This window comes from Ochotona princeps, chromosome 1, assembly GCF_030435755.1.
Source record: "Ochotona princeps isolate mOchPri1 chromosome 1, mOchPri1.hap1, whole genome shotgun sequence".
In the NCBI taxonomy this organism is placed as follows: domain Eukaryota; kingdom Metazoa; phylum Chordata; class Mammalia; order Lagomorpha; family Ochotonidae; genus Ochotona; species Ochotona princeps.
The window spans coordinates 78,683,940-78,705,083 of record NC_080832.1 but is presented as its reverse complement, the minus strand read 5'-3'; the positions used below and the strand labels follow the sequence as shown (position 1 = coordinate 78,705,083).

At 37.0% G+C, this 21,144-nt stretch overlaps 1 non-coding gene across 1 annotated transcript; it reads left to right on the top strand.

Moving 5' to 3' along the window:
• Positions 1 to 2,188: 2,188 nt before the first annotated feature.
• Positions 2,189 to 2,379, top strand: LOC118758307 (U2 spliceosomal RNA). Its single transcript, XR_009246651.1, has one exon. It is a non-coding gene; the product is annotated as a U2 spliceosomal RNA (small nuclear RNA).
• Positions 2,380 to 21,144: the final 18,765 nt, after the last annotated feature.

Here is a 21,144-nt window from a genome sequence, read left to right as displayed (position 1 = left end):
TATTTAAAAAATGTAGAGCGGTTTTTATGCATCTCTCAGAAATGACTTGAAAATGTAATATACTGCAGACATAAAATAGGATTTACTCATAAAGAGGTTTTCCTAAATATTAAAATAGGCTATTAAAGGATGAAGTCTCCTTTGCTAGTGATTTTTCCAAAGAAAAATGAACACAAATCAGTGTCACAAATTGACACAAATTTAGTATGGCCAGGAAATGGCTACACTTGTAATTACAGAACTAGAAAAGGTAAGTTACTGAGATCTTTTAGCCTTCAAGAACTCTACAGTTGTTTGGCTTATTCCTCTGATTATTCATAAGAGTAGACAGCCAATTTTTCTAATTTTCCAGATCTAAATATATGTGATTCTGTCACCACAAAGCAATATGTGTAGTTCTTTCTTTCTTTCTTTCTTTCTTTCTTTCTTTCTTTCTTTCTTTCTTTCTTTCTTTCTTTCTAGATGAAGGTAGGATCAGTGCAGACTATGGTTCATGGCATAATCTCGTCATTCATCTGAGCATCAAAACAGCAATTAAGATTTTTCTGTTTTCTATAATGTGCTTAGAGTATGTACCTAAATGTACATGTATTGTCTAATTTGTGTTTTACCACACTTTTGTGTGTGTATTTCTGAATTTAAGTGAATATAACTCGTTTCCCTCTTCCTATTTCACAAATACTATGTTTTCAGAATCTATGCTGTTTTCAAAGTTGTGTGGCTTCCAGTGGTATGCGTTCACAGCTTTTATCGTATATGAAAGAGGGCATAAATTTGCTTAAAAATTTCTGGTTCAAGAAACAGTATTATGAGGAAATAGTATTATCTCACACAACTCTGTTCTGTGAGATTCTCTTCCCCTAAGGGGCAGGATCAGATGATCATGTGGCACTTGCAATTACTGTCAAAATGGCAGCAGCCAAGTCGAAGGAGTTCCAATTTCCACATAATACTTTACTTAGTAATACCAATGGTAAGATTTTCCCATGCCAGCAAATGTTGCTTTAGTTATTGTTTATTTTTTTCTCTACTTATTGAGATAATATACTATGTATTTATGTTTTCCATTTTTCCATCCTAGAACTTTCTCTTATGGTACAATCATTATCCTATTTCATTTGTTTTCTTATGTTGTGATACTCATTTATTTGTCTTTAATAGCTGAAAGATTAAAATGAATTTATAGAGCAATATAGTCAATGTCTTTACACTAGGAAGTTACTCCATCCAAATGCAGCTCTCTCTTTATTCAGATGTTGTTTAATGTCATTTAGTAGGTTTTAGATTTTCTCCCTAGAGGATTTAGGCATTAATGATATTTTATCTAATGTGTGGTTATCCATCTGCAAATTGACATCATTAAGTAATTTAATGTACCTGTTCAACATCAGGCCTGCTTATAACCTTTATGCCTGTAGCACTTACACATTTCTCAGGGCAAGAAAGTCCATTTAACTTTATTTGTGCGATACCCACATAGCTCCATGTACAGGTGAATACTGGTATGTACTTCTGATTGAGCGCTTTTTCTCTTATAAAATGCTTCTAACAGTATGATGAATTATAACATTTAATTATTTTATAATAAGAATGTGCTGAATCAATAATAATAAGTTTTAGAAGAAAATTTCAGCTCCTCATTAATACCACAAAAGTTCCAATGACTTGCTACCACGTACCAGGCTGTCATGTATTCTACTAGGGTTTGTGAATGTTGAGGATCCTTCTAGGGGGTCTGTGAGCTAAGACGCATGCTCATAACAACTCTAAAATGTGTTTGCTTTTTCTGCTGTTGATATTTGCATTGGTGGTGTAAAACCAATGGTGGTTAAAATCTGGTGTTTTAGCATGAATTTGGCCAGTTGCACACAGCTATATAAATGTTCATCATGTCTGTCATTGATATGAATCCAAAGTAAAGAAATTTTTTTCAAAGTAAAGAAATTTTAATATATGTGCCACTGCAGCAAACACCACAGTAAATAAATTACATCCAATTTATTTATTAAGGTTATTCTTATAGCAAGCAGAAATCATATCACTAAATCTCAACTGTTAAATATGTCTTTTTCACATTTTTGTTAAAATGGAAAGTGTGCATCCTAAAGTATCATGTTCATTTTGAGGAAAACCACTTGACAATTGATGAAACTCTAAAGCAGCTACTTTTGTTTTTAAATGGAACATCATCGCTTCTCGGCCTTTTGGCTAAGATCAAGTGTAGTATCTGTTCTTATCAGTTTAAATGGAACATCATTACTCCTAAGAACAACTGTTCCTCTTCTGGGTCAGTGCTCAGAGATGGTCGAAGTGGTCTAGTGTCTGACCTACTGGTATGGCTTTTCCTACGATACAGCCTCCAACAAAACCAGACTGTCCCAAACTGCTGGCAGCAGGAGTCCTTACTGTTGAACTAGGAAGGCTGGGAAGGCACCACAGCCTACATGTGGCCTGTGCCTAAGCACAATTCAAGGGGTTCATGCTGTGAGATCGTAAGTTCTGATGAGAATATCTAAAACAAACAAACAAACAAACAAACAAACAAACAAACACCGTGTCAGCAGGGCCTTTGCTGGCTCCATGTATGTTGAGTAGGTCCATGACAGGACAAAGCATGTTTTCCTTATGAAGAGTAGAAAATTGTGTCAGCAGTCTTCAAGGCACAAGCACAGAGGCAGAAAGCCTTACAAACACATGAAGCTTTTTAGTAACTAAAAAAAAAAAAAATCTAGCTGACAAACTGTGACTATTCAGATATAGATATTTTGCAAATTCTTTCTTGAAAATGTAAAAAAATGTGTCATTTTAACAGAAATATCTGGCAATATTTAGTCCTAATAAAAATTAAAACTTTCAAATGAAACTCAGAATTTTGAAAATTCTCAATTCACTACTTTTCTGATGAGTCCAAAACATGTAATTATTGATAATGATTTTTTATAATAAAACATGGCAGAATTCAACTTAGTTTTCTATTTTTTTTTTTCAAAATAGAGGGAATGACAGCAACAGAGAACAAAAATTTTCTAACTGCTGGTTTACTCATCAAATACCTGCAGTAGCTGGGTCTGATTTAGGTCAAAGCCAGGAGCCTGGGACTCAATGTACTGCCTCTCGGGGTACTCATTAGTAGGAAGCTGGAATCAAAAAAGAAGTTGGGACTCAAATAAAGATACTACAATATGGGATGCAAGTATTCCAAATGACATCTTGCCAACTGAGAAGAGACAAATACCCATCTATGAAAAATCTACATAAACTAGTGAATCAGTATCCCAGGTGACTAATGCAAGGAATTACAAAGTTAAATGTAAGTGTTCTTTGAAATCCCAAAATGATCAATGGGAGATACCAGTATATTCACATCTATTTCTACATTTAATCTTTTGTGATATGTTGCTTGGGTTGAAATAGAAGAAAATAATCTATTCTCCCACCAAGTATATTTGGAAGGGACTTTTTAAATAATCAAATTTTCTTTGATACTAAAGCTCAACAAATAGCAATTCCTTAAAAGCTCATTGCAATGTGGATTCTAAAACCATATAAATTAATTTTTCACTTCACATAAATTTTTCACTTCACAGGACACTTTAAAACATTGGGGGTGGAAATAGGAAGACTGGTTGTATGGTCTAAACACTAGTACTAACAGAGACAAATGTTTAGACCAACGTGTTGATGATGGAGAGTGAGAAAAAGTGACAGATTATAGATTTGTTGTAAATTATAGGACATGATGATGGAAGGATTGCGAGAAAAAAAATGAAAGAAGAATTAAGGATGAATCCTAGGTTTTTGACTAGAGTTAATGATGGGACGCAGAGTGCATCTACAGAGATGACCCAATACTTTACAACCACCATGTCACGACACCGTTAGTTCCCTTGCACCTTTGCATCCAAACTGGTTAATCATATAATTATTTCACAGTCTTGACTTCATTCAATTTCACAGTGTCATTTACTAAAGTCAATCAGGCCCTCTTTTAAAGTGCTAGCTTCATTTGTCCTCTCAGCCCCATCCAGTCTTAGCTCCGTTTTACTGATCACCTTTCCCAGAGTATCTTCAGCTTGTTCTTCCCATCTTTCCCATCACAGTACCCCAGAGCTTCGTTGTTGACGCTCTTCATCTTTTGTAGCTAAAGCTCTTCCTTTGCTGCGTTAACCAAATCTTAGGTCTTTCAGTAGGATATGTGTACTGATGAATTCCAATAAGTATATTCCATATGACTTTACTTTCAAACCCTAGACTCACGTATCCTGCCTCTCAGGGTACTCATTAGTAGGAAGTTGGAATCAAAAGAGAAGTTGGGACAGAGCAATTTAGATTTTTAATAGTTATCTGAAATTTAATGTGTCCAACAGCTCTTCTTTCTCAATCCAAGAAAATCTGATTCACCATAGGATCCATCATCTCATGACACACCATAATCCGGTTTTGCTCAAATCAAAAACTTTTGAAAGTCCTTTACTTTCAAATTGTCCAGTACAATACTATATTCTTTTTTTTCTAAAGATTTATTTATTTTATTACAAAGTCAGATATACAGAGAGGAGGAGAGACAGAGAGGAAGATCTTCCATCCGATGATTCACTCCCCAAGTGAGCCGCAACGGGCCGGTGCGCGCCGATCCAAAGCCGGGAACCTGGAACCTCTTCCTGGTCTCCCATGCGGGTGCAGTGTCCCAATGCATTGGGCCGTCCTCGACTGCTTTCCCAGGCCACAAGCAGGGAGCTGGATGGGAAGTGGAGCTGCCGGGATTAGAACCGGAGCCCATATGGGATCCCGGGGCTTTCAAGGCGAGGACTTAAGCCACTAGGCCACGCTGCCGGGCCCCAATACTAAATTCTATAGGCTGTAAATTCAAAGCATATTCAAAAGTCCATCATTTTTCTACATTTAATCTTTTGCCATTTTAATCCAAAGTCTCACCATCCCTTGTTTAACAGCTCCTAATTGATAACCCTATTTTTACTCTTGTCTCCATATGCGGAGTCAGAATAATTTAGTTAAAATATTTTTTAAAACATATTTGTTTTATTTTTTGAAAGTCAGAGCTACAGAGAGAAGGAGAGATGGAGAGCTTCCATCTGCTGGTTTACTCCCTGGAATGCCACAACGGCTAGAACTGAGTTGATCTGAAGCCAGGAGCCTCATTTGAACCTCCCATGTGGATGTAGGGGCTCCATAGAGATGACCCATCCTCTGCTACTTTCTTAGGCCATAAGCAGAGGGGTTGGATTGAAAGTGTGGCAACCAGAACTAGAACCAGAGCCACATGGGATGACTGTGCTGTAGGTAGAGGCTTAACCTTCTATACCATGGTGCCATCCCCGTAAAACATAATTTTTATAACATCTGCTTAAATTTTCTAACAGTTTCATATTTCTCTCTGAATAGAAGTTATACTTTTCACTACAGCCTGCAATAAATGATCTGGCAGCGTGCCACCTTTCCAATCTCCTTTCTAACAGCTTTCCCCCTTCCATCCCAACCTCAGCTGCACTTCAGCAATACTAGACTTCTTACTGTCCTGGAACACAGAAAACACACTCCTAATTTAGGACATTTTTTTTCCGCTTACAACTTCTTCCATCTGGAATGCTCTTCTGTCAGATATTTGCATAGCTTACTTCCCCAGTTCTTTCAGATTTCTGCATGAATATCAAATTAAGACATTCCCTCAACAATTCAACTTCCAGAGAAAGGTGGGGCAGTGAACACATGAATTTCTTCAAATTCTGTTGAGTGACAGTTAACAAATGTATTGTAAGCTTACAAGCTCACAAAGAAAAGGAGAACTAAAGAGGAGATATTAACGACAAAATTCCGGAAGTTGGGAAGAAAGAACACACACACAAGAATAAACACAGATGCATATATCTACGCTTACCCAACGAAAATCCACTCTTCTTAAAAGCTTTAATTTTCCCCAAAGACATTAGTTTAGATAAATAAGTGCAAATGCAAGACATACACTTATCTTTTGTTTGCTGTTTCTTCCCTTTCGCATCCAGAATGAAAGCAGAATAATAATAATCTTTTCAGTTTTGCTTTGTGTTATAATGTCAAGCTTAGGAATCATAGAAGAGTATCGTTTAATGCATATTTTGGCTACCCAAGGCCTGAATAATGTACAATTTGTATGAGATGTGGCATCAACAGTATTAAAATCAAGACTTCTGTTTGGAATGTTAATTTAAGATATCAGATGTTCAAGTGACAGCATCAAGTGGGAGTCTGGATAACTGGATGTAAGTTGAAGTCAGAGCTAGAAGTATAAGTTTTGGGACCATTAAGTTGGGATTAAAGAGATTACCTTGGGGGAGTAATAACAAAAAAGGAACAAAAGCCAAGCTCTTAGACACCAGGGACCACATCATTTGAATGTCAGGAAGTACAGAGACTTCAAAACCTTTGAAATCATACATTATTATCTGTAAGAAGAAAAATTAATTTGAAATCAGCAATGTCGTGTGTAAATACTTGCTTATTAGGTATTTGAATCATTGTATAAATCTATTATGTACATGATAAAGCACACAGACATGGATATTAAAAAAAATGATCCAGACAGCTTCTAGCTGAAGTGGAAGTATTGAACACATTAATGCTGCAGCTTTCTCTTGAAGGTACAGTGTAGTGGTATCAGATTTTTAAAAAAAGATTATGTATTTGAAAGGCAAAGACTGTAGTCTAAAAAGTAGAAACACAGTGTGATTTGTAATGGGGAATTCTGCTCTCACCTCCCTGCCCAGAGACTGAGGAGTTGGTGACCTCTGCTTCCCTTGATCTCTGCTACTCAAGGGAAACGTTGTACCCGAATAGACGTGGCTGAATGTTTGGGAAGCATCTGCTTCCATAGACAGCTCTGTGGCTCTACAGGTGACTCTCCCTTTGCCATGCAGCAACAGACTGGTGGTTTATTTTCCGAAGAGGGTTAAGCCCAACAGACCCCCTTGTACATAGAGATTCCAAACAAAAAATAGTTGCTCTAAGCCAAAATTCGCATCAGAATGGTTGAAACTATATTTCATTAAGTGATATGGAACAAAATGGCAAAAATGAAATTCTCTTGATGTAGAGAAATTATTGTCAATGGAGCACATTCATTTAAAATAATGAATGCAATATATTTTCTTTACTTCTTAGAGTTATTTCAAATATTTATTTCTTAAAAGCTGCATGGAATGTTTGAAGTTCTCATAGTAGATAAATGTGAATATTTGAAGTACTTATATTTATTGTATTCTGGATTGGAAGTTGGCACAAATATTAATTTCATCTGTGTTATAAAAATGATGGCCTAGAGTTTACTCTGATTTTCGCAGTATCACTGAAGTTAATGTCCATATATGCAGTGATATATGTATGTCATAGCAACAATTCTCAGAGTTATAACAATATTTTACTTTTGTAATATTACTCATTTCTTGATTATATAACACGTTCTGTTCTTCATTCACAGTAAAGCTATCTTTATTCTTGCAAATTGTTATACTTGGATTTTTAAAACCCTTTATTTATTTTTACTTTATTTATGTCTTCTCCCCTTATTATTACACTATTTTCGAGAACTATCTCAAATATGGTTACCACTGTAAGGAATTCCTTGATCTTCTTCAGCAGTTACTATTTAGTGTGCAACATGTCCCACCTGCCACCCCTCTCGTTTCTACTTTCATTATGACCACCCTGCATTGCTTAGTTACTGTACTATAAATCTATTTTCTTCTTTGGATTTATTTACTTCTATTGAAAAGGCATATTTAAGGAGAGAGAAGATATAGAGTGAAAGATTTTCCGTCCTCTGGTTCACTCCCAAAGTGGCAGCAAAGGTGGGGCTGAGCAGATCTGAATTCAGGAGCCAGGAGCCAGGAGCCAGGAGCCAGGAGCCAGGAGCCAGGAGTTTTCATCATTACAGTTACCTCACACTTTTTGGGGCTGTTTACTGATCAGTGAATGATTGTAAGAAACTGCTTGAGGTGCCCGGTGCAGTAGCCTAGTGGGTGAAGTTCTCACCTTGCATGCACCAGGATCCCATGTGGACGTCAGTTCTTGTCCCAGCTGCTCCTGTTCCCATCCAGCTCCCTGCCTATGGCCTGGGAAATCAGTGGAGGGTGGACCAAAGCTATGGAACTCTGCACCCACGTGGGAGACCCGGAAGAATTGCCTGTCTCCTGGCTTTGGATCAGCTCAGTTCCAGCTGTTGCAGCCACCTGGGGAGGGAATTAGTGGAAGGAAGATCTTCCACTTCGTCTCTTCTCCTCCTCTCTGTATATCTGACTTTCCAATAGAAAAAAAGAAATCTTAAAAAAAAAAAAAAAAAAAAAAAAAAACCAAAAAAATTGCTTGAAACTGAAAAAAGAAGCTCCCCTGAAAGAACAGACTAAAGAATCCTCAAACTCAGAGAAGCTAGCAACAGTTGAAATTTCAATTAAATAGAGCTGAATAACCTCCTAACACATGGGTATTAAATATAGTATCAAAAGAATAGCACATCAGTAATGGAATAAAATTTACCTGCACTAAAGTTTATTCTACCCTCATATCTCAAATTCTGAAAACAATCCTGAAAAGAATAGCACTCATTCCAAGCAATAAAACCCAATATTTAAATAAGAATAACAAAAATCTGACATCGAAAATGGGCCCAGAGGTGTGGCCTAGCAGCTAAAGTTCTTGCCTTGAATGCCATATGGGCGCCAGTTCTAATCCAGGCAGCTCCACTTCCCATCGAGCTCCCTGCTTGTGGCCTGGGAAAGCAGTCGAGGATGGCCCAAAGGCTTGGGACACTGCACCCGCGTGGGAGACCAGGAAGAGGTTCCAGGTTCCCGGCATCGGATCGGCGCGCACCGGCCCGTTGCAGCTCATTTGGGGAGTGAATCATCGGATGGAAGATCTTCCTCTCTGTCTCTCCTCCTCTCTGTATATTTGACTTTGTAATAAAAAATAAATAAATCTTTGAACTTTTCCAAGCCCATGAAACAGAAAAATGTAGGGGAAAAATTCATTCTCACTAGAAAAGTCAACCAATATAAATGGACCTATGTGGAGATGAGAGAATACAATTAGCTGGTGTGGATGTAATAATAACCATTAAAGATGTATTTTTTTAAACACGTTTAAGTTAGAAGAATGAACATGATATAAAGAGAGATGGAGTGTTTTCAAACAAACAAAACATCTACATTTGACGGATGTGTTATCTGAAGTGAAAAGTAATTGAGTGAGATTAACAGCGTATCACACGTGGCAGAGATTAATGCACGTGCTGCAGCAGCAGAAGCTACCTAGAATGAAAAGAGATAATAGGCAAAAAAGAAAAAAAAGCATATGTGATCAATGAACTGTAAAACAATATAAAAGCAGTGTAATCAATGTGCATTTGAATGCTAGGAGGGAGAGGTAGAACAGAAAATATGCTTTTGAAAATAATTTTCCTGCATTTAATGAAAATTAAACATCTACAGATCCAGCATTAACCTTAAACAGCATACAAATGAAGAAAGACTCATCATAATCAAATTACTAAAAATAAGTGATTAAATGAATATTTTATAAGTATTCAGAGATATGACATAGGATATCATGTTTACTCTAATATAAGATAACATACATAAAAACACACAACAACAACAACAACAAAAGGAGAGCAAACACATGTAACTCCACAATTGAATGATGTAGCAGAGACCAGACTACCAGGAATCAAAGAAAATCAACGGAATGCGTTTCTACTAAGGAATAAAGGTAGACTGCCAATGAAACTTCCAAATATACCTAGACAAAAGAAATTTACAATCCTTCCCACTGACCATGCCAACAATGTCAAAACCCATGTAAACAGCAAAAAAATTGGAGCCATTTCTCTTTCATATCTAATCCCAACGAGATTGTGCCCTGGTGGTGCTCAATGCTAACATGGCTAGGAGATGTTTTGCATGGAAAGTGAATGGCTCTTCCTGTTTCAATTTGCAGCTTTATGGTGTCAAATCTAATTATTGTTCCTGTGAACTTTACCTTTTTGCACTTCCTAGTTACATGTATCTTTCTCAATCTGCTTTTGTGATGTGATTCATTAATCGATCATCCATAAGAGATGGATTGCTTGTAAACACCTGTGATTGTTAAGTCCCTTTTATCATTGTTATGGCTACATCTCACGAGTAATGATATTCTAGTTTTTATTGTAATTTCTTCAGCACCACATGGGTCATGCGCTGGCATCTATTCCTACATGCAGGTTTTTGACCCTCTTTTTCACCACTCCAGCGGCACATTGATATTTTTGTTGCGTGTTCGTTAACTCCATGTTGATGAAAGTTAATTATTTTTCTTCTCATTGTGGACTGTGTACACTGACTCTGTATTTAAGGGTTGCGTAATGGAAGTGTAGCAGAAACTGACATGTTCAGAGGTGGAGATAGAGAGCAGTATGTCTCTATGCACACAGAACAAGGATGGATTCCCAGTGAAATGGCTGAAGATGTCCTGATGGTAGGATGCTGGGCACTTTGACATTGTCCATGACTACATTGTTGGGAGACACTTCAATGGCAGCATGATGGACTTACGAATGTTCATGAAAGTCACCCGCTGTAAAATTAGGGGGAGGGAAAACCTCAGTGCCTAATTAAGCTGTGTCATAAGAAAAAATAAAACAGTAAAAATTTCAAAAAGTATTCAGAGATAAACAAAATATTATAATCAGACGAAAAGATAAAAATGAAGCCGATTTCTCAACAGACACCATGCAGAGGACATTAGTAACTAGGCCCACATTATGTATTAAAATGTCTGGATTAAATTCTCAGTTCCGACTCCCAACTCCAGCTTCCTGCTAATGTGCACTGTTGGAAGCAACAATCATGGTGCAAGTAGTTGAGTAGCTGCCACCTATGGGAGACCTGGATTGAATATTATCTCAACACTATGTTATTCATACATAAATTTTGGTTGTTAGTTCACATCACTTATAAAAATTAAGTCAAAATTTATCATAGACCTATATGTTAGAGTTAAAACTATTAAACTTCTAGTTGAAAGCATAGGACTAATTCATAATGACTTTGGGTTTCATGAAGTTTTCTTAACGAGGATATGAAAAGCACAAACTTCTACAGCTTTTTCAGGAAGCAGAGGCTGATAAACCGGATGTCATCAGAATTAAAAACTGCTCTTTGAAAGACTTTTATTGAATAAAAAGCCAGCTGAGAGAAAATATTTGCAAAATCCGTCATCCAGAAGTTGACTTCTTTCTGGAAAATGTAAGACTCTCTTACTAATAAATAACAAAGTGACAAAAACATCCAATAGTTGAAAACTGGGCAGAAGATTTGAGCAAGTGCTTCACCAGAGAAGGGATACAGATGGCAAATCAGTCCATGAAAGAGTGTTCTGCACATTTGTCAATAGGGAAATTCAAATGAAAAGCACAATGCGCTACCACCACACATCTGCTGTAATGGCTCCAATAAAAGATTGACAAGCACTGGTGAGAATGCTGAGTAACTGAAACTTTCTTATATTGCTGTAGAGATAAAAAGTGGTACACTCACTTTGGAAAATCATTTGCTATTTCTTATCACATTAAATGGACACTTATCATATGCTTTGGAAATTTCATTCTGGAATTTATCCAAGAGAAAAGAATACATATTTTCAGAGATTAGATCAATAATGTTTATGAGAAACTTGGAAAAGATCAAAATACAATCAACTTATGAAAGAATAATCAGGTTGTGGGAGGTCCATAGTATGTACCACTGCTCCTCAACAACAAAGAGGAATACACTACTGACAAAACAATACTGATGACTCTTTGCATTAGATTTTCTTTTCTTTTTTTTTAATTTATTTTATTTTTTATTGGAAAGGCAGATTTACAAAGGAGAGACAGAAAGAAATTTGCTGGTTCACTCCCCATACTGCCAGACCTGTCAGAGCTGACCTGATCTGAAGCCAGGATCCAAGAATTTCCTTTGTGCCTCCCATGCAATTGTAGGGTCCCAAGTTTTCAGGCCATCTTCCTCTGCTTTTCCAGGCTACAAGCAGGGAGTTGTGTGGGAAATGGAACAGTTGGAACATAAACTGGTGCACATATGGGATGCCAGCACTTACCAGTGGAGGATTAGCCAATAAAAAAGGCAAAGTTATGGTTTTAGAAAGCTTACCAATAACTTCTATGAATTAGGAGGAAGCAATTTCCTGTAAGGAAAGCATACAGTAATGAGAGCTTTTCATGATCATGGAAAGTTCTAAATCATGCTTGTGGTGGTGATTAATTTCTCCACCCAATTTTCCAAATTCATTGAAGAATAAAAGAATACTACAAGAAGCATATGGAAAAATGAATTAGAAAAGAAATTTATTTTGAGTGAAAAACTGAATTTCAAACATATTATTTCCATAATAAGTATTTCCACAATTTCTTAAAAGACTCTACTATTTGTTAAGTAGATTTCTTCACCAATCATCCATAAGATAGCATTCTGTCTAGTTAATATCCGGTTTATAAGGAGAATAAACCCGAAATCCCTTACATGGAAGCTGGCTAAAATATAAAGAGAATCTGCATCTACTAATGGGGACGTCAAACCTCATAACCTCGAAGAGTGTTGTTATTGGAATTTCTCACTCTGCTGTAATGAAATATAAATAGACAGTAAAGCAACCTGATTTTTATTAAGAAATTCTCCAATGGGAAAATAATAAATTCATATCTGTAATTCCTTTAAAATTAGAGGTCTAGTATACTCTCTTGGAAATAACTAAATGCAAAGTCATGAAAAGATTATGCAAAGTAACACTTCTCATGGCCTACTTCAATCCTGTGTGAGGCAAGTGTCTTAGTTAATTCAACTCATTTTTTTAAAGTGTTATGATTTTTTTAACCTACTTGCTTGTAAGGGTTAGAATTAAAACACAATTACTAGGAGTCTTCAAACCATGACAAGTAAGAAGAATTTCATTAATATGTATGGCAAATAATAGGTGACAGTGTGATTTATAGGTGTGTTTGATATAAAATAAAGGATTAGTAAATAATTAAAGACTGTAAGAACACCAGTGCTTTTGCTTCTAAACCTTGTATTGCTGTAGCAGAGAGAGGAATGTGTAGCTCAGTATTGGACTTGGAGTTAACATAGTTGGTGTTTAAATACTGATGGTAATGAATACGGTCCTATCATTTCTTGACCTTTTGGCTAAGATCAAGTGTAGTATGAATATAGTTCTAATTGTTTAAAATGAGTATGCTCAGTATGGAAGCAAGAAATTCATCTGTCGCTTCCAGGTTACATATAACATGTCCTGTTATACACATCTGAAAATATTTTAGGTAGAAGTAAATCTGAGAAGGACCATATATAGACCTCTGCGAATTGTCTATGATGTGCTAGTCTGGAGGTTCATAATGGGACTGAGACAGGAAGGAACTGGGTGGCTTGGGTTTTAGGTTTCTTTGTAATCCTCCAGTAATTAAGAGAGAATTTCTTTTTCCCCATATAATAAACCCTGTGCACTTAAAATACTTTGCACAATGCCAAAGCCACCCCATGCGAAGCTGATGTGTTGGTGACAAAGATCATCCTTTTATCCTTTTTCTTTTTTTAAAGATTTATTTATTTTATTGCAAAGTCAGATAAACAGAGAGGAGGAGAGACAGAGAGGAAGATCTTTGGTCCGATGATTCACTCCCCAAGTGAGCTGCAACGGCCGGTGCTGCCAAATCCGAAGCCGGGAACCTGGAACCTCTTCCAGGTCTCCCACGCGGGTGCAGAGTCCCAAAGCTTTGGGCCGTCCTCCACTGCTTTCCCAGGCCACAAGCAGGGAGCTGGATGGGAAGTGGAGCTGCCAGGATTAGAACTGGCGCCCATATGGGATCTCGGGGCGTTCAAGGCGAGGACCTTAGCCGCTAGGCCACTGTGCCGGGCCCAATGCCTTTTATCCTTTATTTCACTAGACTCAACAAAGAAAATTCTTCTGGAAACTTATGATCTATGAAGCTAGATTATTTAATTTCTACTATAAAACTTATACTGCCAATTCTGTTCTATTCTGATTAAGCTTTTCCTTGAACCTGCATCTAAAATTAATACTAAAAGTTCACCTGATTATGAAAATACTGTCTTGAAAATAATTTCATTATTGTTAATTGCTCATTATTTATATGCTCAGTGAAATTTACTAAATATCTGCTATGATCAGGGTATTACATTGCTGAGAAGCAATGTCCTCCTGAAACACAACTCAGTGTGAGAGACTGATAAAAATTAAACAAATAAAAGTCTGCTTAAAAATTACAAGAAGTATGATGAGGAAAATAATGCAGAAAAAAGAAAGAATAATGACTGAGCATGGGGAAGGTACCCAAGGTGTGCCTGTTGAATGATTTGAATGTAACATTTAGTGATTTTATATACCCTTCTATAGCAGCAAAAGGTAAGTGCACTAGAAAACCTTGCCTTATGAGGTTACAACAATCTCTGTTTTTACATCTAACTTAGGTATAAAATGATAACTCAGTAAGTTAGGCAAGGATGACAAAGATTAGGGAGAAGAGATGACAATTTCTTTTTCTGATGATACTATTTCCTCCAACCCATCTCTCTGTGACTGTCTTTGGCTGATGTAAGGAACCTATTCTTGACAACAGGAACCATATGTTGTTTCTAAATGTTATGCCCTCAGGAACAGCTTACATTTCTTGCTGTTTCTGTCTTTGGGCTATTCATACTGTGCCTTTATAAAAAGCATCATCATCATCATTATAATCATAAGTGATTTGAGTAAGAACATGATGTTTTGTATGTTTAATGGAAATAACAAAATATTTCTTATTTTCTCATTCATTAAATCTATGAAATTTCACTACTAAATATGCATATACAATGTAATTTGGACTTTCATTCTGTAGTCATGCAATTCTGAACAAAAGTCACTTGATGCAGCAATTACTTCATTTACATACATTTGAGACACATATATTTCATACTGTAATTTATATTATTATTGTGGGTATGTTGTCCTTGTTCAAATTAAATGCAAAGTCTAAACTGCTCTTTAATATGTTATAGACAAGTCATTTAGCTATTGTCTGTATTTAACTTTCCTTAATTCAAAAGAAATGTCTTCACCAGATGAAATGGCTCTAGGAGTTTTTGTTTCCAACTCCTATTAGGAAAAATTCCAAGTGGCCCAAATTACACATAAGTTTAAGATGCGGGTTTTTTGATTTTCTGTGACATTTGCAGTTTAGTGATGTTAAAAATGGAAATGGAGTCCATGTTCAAACTACAGAAATCTCTCTTTTTAAAAGATTTATTTATTTGTTTCAAAAGAAAGAGAGAGAGATCTTTATCCTGCTGATTTACTCTTCATCTGGCCACAACTGCCTGACTGAGCCAGGACCAAGTGGCTTCATTTGAGTCACCCATAAGAATGGCAGGGCCCAAACACTTGGGTTGCATTATGCTGTTTCATCTGGGCTATTGGCAGGAAGCTGAATTGGACGTGAAGTGGCTGAGCCACAGAAGATGCCTGTGCTGAAGGTTGCAGCTTTACCATATATACCACAATACTGGCCTCTATTCTCCAGAGATTCTTGTTCTGTTGATGCCCCAAAAACTGGAAATCACATTATTAAAATTGAGCATCTTGCACAAGGCTATGAGAGAATCATCATCCATCCTGTGTTGCTTCATCTTAGATAAGTATTTCCTACAGTGCCTAATGCTGTAGCTTAGTGGCTAAAGTTCTTTCCTTGCATGCACAGGGATCCCACATGGGCACTGGTTTGTGTCCCGGCTGCTCCACTACCCATCCAGCTTCCTGCTTGTGGCCTAGGCAAGCAATAGAGGATGGTCCAAGGTCTTGAGACCCTGTATCCATGTGGGAGACAGAAGAAACTCCTGGCTCCTGACTTCAGATCAGCTTGGCTTGGCTCCAACCATTGTGGCCGCTTGGGGAGTGAACCAGTGGATGGAAGATCTTACTCTGTCTCTCCTTCTCACTATGTATCTACCTTTGCAATAAAAGATAAATAAATCTTTAAGAGAAAAGATAAGTGTTCCCTAACAATAAAATTCTCCAGGCAATTGGGAATATGAAAACTGCTATTTTTAAGGAGCAACTCATAATTAGGTGTTACATTTTTAAAATCTATTTTCATAGCAGTTGTTTCCCTAAAAGTGTACCCCCCTTCTGCCTGGGACAACCAGTATTTCCTTCTATTTTTCAGCTGAGAAACTGACTTGTGGAGGCTTTCACAAGTGATTGAAGCTAGAACTTCACTCCATACATGAAATATTTTGATACTTAGTTATTGCCATTTCCTCCATGGCGTTACTGACTCTGGTAACTGTAATCAGGATTAATATAATTTTCCATAATAATAACAATGATGTCTGATCATTTATAATGCTTTTTGAGTGATTACTCTGTGCAGACTCTGACCTGCGCATTTGTGTCATTTCATTTACTTTTCAAAACATGCTATGAACCGATTATCACCATTTCCACTTTACTGATGTGAGGATGAAGGCTTTGTCTTCTTAAATGTTATTTCTTAGTACTTCTTAGAAAAGTGGTGTACTACTGTTTCTTCTTCTGAAAGATGCAGTCTGGAATCTTAGTTATCCTCAAAGATCTTATTTCTGAACAATCTGCATTTATGTTCCACGAAATATGTTTGATGCAAAACTACTGAAGAAGCAGTTGCTGGGGATAAAGCTTCCTGGACAAAATGAGAATGACGATTTTAGAGACAGAATGTGATTTATCGTTGGATTCCACCATTCACTAGTATTGCTACTTTCACTGACTTAAAAAAATTCCTTTATTTATTTTTTAAGATTTATTTATTTTTATTGGAAAGTGAGATATACAGAGAGGAAGATCCTCCATTTGTCTATTCATTCTCCAAGTGGCCGACAAGGCTGGTGGGAGCCAATCTGAAGCCAGGAGCCAGGATTGTCTTCTGGGTATCCCAGACAGGCACAGGGTCTTAAGTCTTTGGGCTGTCCTGTACTGCTTTTCCAGGCCAACAGCAAGGAGCTGGATGGAAAGCGGGGCAGCCAGGATATGAACCAGCGCCCATATTGGATCCTGGCTAGTGCAAGGCAAGGATTCTAGGCTTACCTTGACTCCTTTTAGGACAAACTGACTTTCATTTCAGAACAAACTCTTGCTACATGCTTACGTACTTAAGTACCCTTTTTCATTGTTCTTATCTCTTGTCCAAATATTCAATCAAACCCAGGCTACTAACCAGACATAAAAAGTGGCAAACAATAATTAATAATCTCCATTTCAGAATGAACTTAATATGTGAAAAATTCTAATTTTTAAAAAGTACTTACTGGGCCCGGCACAGTGGCCTAGCAACTAAAGTCCTCGCCTTGAACGCCCGGGATCCCATATGGGCTCCAGTTCTAATCCTGGCAGCTCCACTTCCCATCCAGCTCCCTGCTTGTGGCCTGGGAAAGCAGTCGAGGATGGCCCAAAGCTTTGGGACCCTGTACCCGCGTGGGAGACCTGGAAGAGGTTCCAGGTTCCTGGCTTCGGATCGGCACAGCACCGGCCATTGCAGTCACTTGGGGAGTGAATCATTGATCAGAAGATCTTCCTCTCTGTCTCTCCTCCTCTCTGTATATCTGACTTTGTAATAAAAAATAAATAAATCTTTTTTAAAAAGTGTTTACTGACAAAAGCAAGAGTCTCACTGGCTGAATTATATGTGGCATAAATTAATGAATACTTGATGAGTAGAAGAATAAACACTGTCATTTGACCAGGATCTCCTTGTCTATTTGTTTAAATTTTAGACCAAAAGAAAGAATCAGAAGGTAATGTTTTTTATCTTATAATCCAACCCAAATAATAATCAGTTGAATAAGCATTATTGATAATCTAGTGAAGAAACATTATTGAAACACTTCAAATTAAGTTACATTAAATAATATTTCAATATTTTCATTCATAACCCAAGCTTTATCATCTATTTGAAATTGAAGAGGATATGTTTAAGTATACCATCTTAAGCATGTATACCAAAATTCATCTCCAGAATATTGATGTTATACATCTCTTCACCTATCAGAAGATATGTGACCAAGTACCATGGCCTTAACTGTACAGAACAGTATCACATTTCTCATAAATATTGAGAAACCCTTTGAAATTGATAGTTTATTTGCTATGTGCTTTATCAGAGGCCCACACTTTGGCCATCTTCTGGTTTCCCAGGCACATTAGGAAGTGGCTGCATTGGAAGTGGGATACCTAGGACACACACCAGCACCCATATGGGATGGTGGTACTGCAGACAGCAGTTTAGCCTGATGCACTAGAGCACCAACCTCCACTATTAGTATTCAGAGCTCCACATTCCTTTAATTATTCAGTTGCTTATTCACTAAAATTTTGTTTAAAGTCTTTTGTGTACCAAATACTCCCACGTGAGGTGCTGAGTTCATGGGTAAATAAGATACACAATTATTCTTTTAATAATCTCATGGTTTTAGGCAGAAGGTAAACAATCATGAATATGATTATAATATATTATGATATATATTGAATAGAGATATTTATAAATTGCAGATATGAGAGTCATCTTTCTGTCCAGAGGACTTCTGGAAAGCTATAAAAGAAAAAGATAAAATTTTGGCTGGATTTGAAGATGGATAAGAAATTCTGCAGAGGCTAGAGATTCAGAAAGCACATTTCTAGAAGGAATATCTACACTTCAGGAAGCCAGAATTGCATGAGAATTGACAATGAACCATGTGAATTCCTGGGTCATGTGAGTAATGTTGGGCAGAACAGAGTGATTTGAATGTGGGGGTATTTTAGAGAAAGTATGCAGATGAGAAGAGAGGGAAAGGCAGGTAAATGGGTAGTGTATTTTTTAGAACCTCACAGCAAATGTGATCTGAGAAGATTGCAAATTAGATGGAAATGATTTGACAAAATGTGTATAAAAGATGGGGAAGGTAAAAGGTTGAAACAGGGGTGGAGCATTGTCGTTCAAGATGACACTTGAACTTGGCCTTCTGTGTGATAAAGGCAAAAGATGTGGTTGGGGGGGCAGTATTTGGGATACAGGAATTGAAAGAAATAATTTTACATGGTCCTCAAATCTATTTCATGTCCCTTCATCCTGCACATAAGGAAAACTTTGTTTCTAGCTCTCTAGATGTTAGGCAAGGTCAAATGAATACTTAGAATTGTGAGCAGAAGTTTACTGTGTTACTTTGGAATAAAAGCAATGAAACACTCCTGTGTAATTTCTCATTGTCATTGTTTCTCTATCATGGGAAATAAGGGACTCTCATGGTGATAGCAAGGGGCCGCAAGATCCTAGGTGACTACATTCGTGAGCCAGAGCATCAAAGTCAGTTGCCTTGGAAAGCCAGTCAGAGACACATTGGATTTGCTGAAGGGAATACACAAAAACTTGAAAAAAAATAAAAATAAATCATTGTCATTTAGGGTTTCTTGTTACTGCAGCATAGTATAGACGTTCTTGACCAAAACTCAAGTTTGGAAGTCAGTGAGTGCTTAGTGTACATATAAGTCAAAGGAGACAGAACATGAATTTAAGGTCATAAACAAAAAGGCCTTAAGTGAAGTGAGGTCACTTCTTGTGAAACATGTAGAAAAGGCTAGGGAGGGATATTTAAAATATTTTAATTGGGAGGAAGAAAAAGAAGAGGTTGACTGGATAGTTGAGCAAGAGATAACGTCATTGAGAAGGGGTGCCTAAGCATGCCTGCGATGTTGGAAATTAAGTCTTCTAATGAGAAGTTGTGTGGCCAGAGTGAAGGAAGTAAAATTATGGAGCAGTTATTGAGGAAAAAGAGATGATAAGGAATGGGTCAAAGCCATTAGCTATAAGGAAAAGAGCAGTAGCACAAACTGCCTTGCTGGGTCTGCAGCTAACGCATTTTCAGTTGAGTTAGATCAGCATGGTTTTATCATTTTCTGCACCAAAGATTATCAACCTCAGAGAAAGAGCAGAGGAAAACATGGGAAGTTTTTCTCTCAGTGGAGTTTATAAAATGAGTTTTGGTGTGAAAATTTCATTTCCAGATAAGGAAATTTGAAAAGGTATGGCTGAAGTGTTTGACAATCCAAATAGCACTCAATCCCAAGAAAAAGCAAATGAAACAGAGAGAGGCTGGTAGAGCATAATATTCTATAAGAATCTGGTTGTTCAAATGATACTAAAGACAAATTTAGTTGGACTGTGGGTGGAGAAACTGAAAAAAAACAGGAAATTTTAATAACAGTAATACAGAGTAGTGGTTATGAGCAAGTTGCCTGGTTTTCAATCCCCCTTTTACTAACTGGCATTGGGCAAGTTAGTTACATTTATTTATCTTTTTGTTATGCTTTCATCTTTGCATAGGAAATTCAGATCTACATAAAAGGGTTTTGTGATGATTGAATTACTTAAAACAATGATCTTAGCAAAGTATCTCACAAAATGTGCTCAATTGTAGGTTACTACAATAATATGATTTATGCAGCCATCTTATGGCTGTTAGTTTTCCCAAAATTGTAAGAAAAACCAAAGATTGTGAACAAGTGTCATGACCTCAGTGGGAGTAGTGATATCACAAACTGTTAGCAGTAAAGATGGGAGAGGAGAGAGGTATAACCGTGACATCAGCTTCAGGACTACTTAGTAGTCTAGGAAGTTTCTCTATCCCTACAACTTAACCCTGAGACACAGACGGCATGCGATAATGAACAACTTCTCTCTCAAAAGCTTTCAAGAACTTTTAAATTAAGAAATAGCCAGAGGCTAATTCCTCGTTCAAACAGAGAGGAGAAGAAAAGATATGGTTCAATTAAAGAAACTGGGGATATACCATTGAGTGAGGCATCCCATAGGTACTAGGGAAAAGTTTTCAGTCAAACAGCAGAATCAAGAGTAGATTAGGCCACTTTGCTCCATTCCTTGACCCTCCCCATCCTGATTGGTGGCATATATGGGCATGTATCTTGTGAACTATGTAAGCATCATCAAAAGTAAAATTTTTTATAAAAAAAAAAGAAGCTTCCCAAATGGAAAAGAGTAGGTAACTTAAGACATCCCTGTGAACTCAAGGAAGGGAAATTGATTTACTTTTG